Below are 2,168 nucleotides of genomic sequence, written 5' to 3' on the forward strand. Positions count from 1 at the left end.
GGTGGAAACACTAGGAGACATTTCCCGGTAAGAGAGGCTACTAAAGATAAACAACTAGATGGTCAGATCCCACACATACCAAGCATTTCAATAGCATACACACAATATGCTCGATATGTGCAAATACAACATGGCATCACAACATGACTCTACGACTCAAGTAATTTATCAATAGGCTCCGAGGAGCGAGATATTACAAACATGGGTCTCATGACCCAACAATCAGAGCATACAAATCAAAGCACAAGCGGAAGCTATCATGTCTGAGTACAGACATCTATAAATGAAAAAGGCTGAGAAGCCTGACTATCTACCAGATCCTGCCGAGGCACAAGATCGTAGCTGAGGTAACAAGCTAAACGTCGAAGTCCACGTGGAACTACTAGTGAGACTGAAGTCTCTCTGCAAAAACATAAAATAGGCAAACGTGAGTACAAATGTACCCAGCAAGACTTACATCAGAACTATCTACATATGCATCATTATCAACAAAGGGATGGTGGGGTTTAACTGCAGCAAGCCAGCTTTGACTCGGTGGCAAACCTGAACTACGAATGCAAGTAACTCTTTTGAGGTGGCGCACACGAGTCCACATATTCACCATATCAATACACCACTATGGATCCGCTCCCGTCTCCCTACGAGAACGCCATCCATAGCACTCACGCTTATCTTGCGTATTTTAAAGTATCCACTTTCACTTGTCTATGAACTGATATAAGCAACCCAGAAGTCCTTTACCGTGGACACGGCTATTCGAATAGATCATGTTAACCCTGCAGGGGTGTACTTCTTCATACATGTTTCCACCACTTAGCGTCTGCACACGACATGTGCTCGGCAGACTTCAAGCGAAAGCCGACGTGGGTGTAGACCACGACCTACCTAAACACTCAAGTCTCTAGTCCAGGTTTATCGCCTATTCGGGTTCCATCCATGAGGAGATCCGGCCGGAGTTTCGCTCACAGCCCCAAACGATGTGAACAGGGTTCCGTGACACCAAACGGGCGCCCGGTATACCCGGCCACGTGCCTACCGCATCACAGCCCACCCCTACGGTCAGCGCTGTCCACGGCCTCCAGCATACTACAAACACCAGAAACTACTTGCAACTCCTGGACAGAGGACAAGGGTGAATAAGAAGTCGAGCGGGGTCATATTTCAGGGCCCAATGTATGGTAGTAGCTGAATCATGGATCACAAACACAGAACTCAGTTCCTGAGGACGGCTTCAATGAGACAACCCACCATGTACTCCTACATGGCCTCTCACCGCTACCTTTACCAAATCGTGTTCACACACTTAGCTCACACACAGTAGGACATGTTCACACGCCTTTGATTCATCCCCGATGAATCAGACCTGACTCGACTCTAAGCAGTAGCAGGCATGACAATCAAGCATGAATGAGTAGGCACAACAGGGCTCAAACAACTCCTACTCATACTAGTGGGTTTCAATCTATTTACTGTGGCAATGACAGGTCATGCAGAGGATAAAGGGGTTCAGCTACCGCAGCAAGTAACAGTTGAATCGTTGTTGTCCTAATGCAGTAAAAGAGAGCAGGAGCGAGAGAGTGGGATTGTATCGGAATGAACAAGGGGGTTTTGCTTGCCTGGCACTTCTGAAGATAACATTGACTCTTCATCAGTGTCAACGATCACAACGTCGGAACATCGTCTACCGGGAGGGAACAGATACCGGCAACAAAGAAGAAATACAATCAATGCAATGCACAATATGATGCATGCTCATGACATGGCAATATGAATGTGTTTTGAGCTAATGCAACTAGCAACAGATTAAATGAAGTTGGTTTGAATACAAGATTCAAATTCAAACTCCATATGTGATTATTCAAATGCCATTAATTAATTTGTGCTAAACAGCAGTTATAAGTTGTTCTAACATGCATGAAAATGGTACAGATGGATTCCTTGAATTTTTCTGATAATTTTTCATATATAAATTATTTAATTTGGAGTTACGGTTGAATTTCTATGATTTATTGAAGTTTAGGGCATATTCTGAAAATAAATAAATCATTTCTGACTTATTTAAAATCCTAGAAGCATATACTGTGTCAGCATGATGCCGGGGTGATGTCAGCAGGTCAAAGGCGTCGACCAGGTCAAACCTGACCAGTGGGACCCACTGGTCAGTGACC

Source organism: Triticum dicoccoides, chromosome 7B (assembly GCF_002162155.2).
Source record: "Triticum dicoccoides isolate Atlit2015 ecotype Zavitan chromosome 7B, WEW_v2.0, whole genome shotgun sequence".
NCBI classification, from domain to species: domain Eukaryota; kingdom Viridiplantae; phylum Streptophyta; class Magnoliopsida; order Poales; family Poaceae; genus Triticum; species Triticum dicoccoides.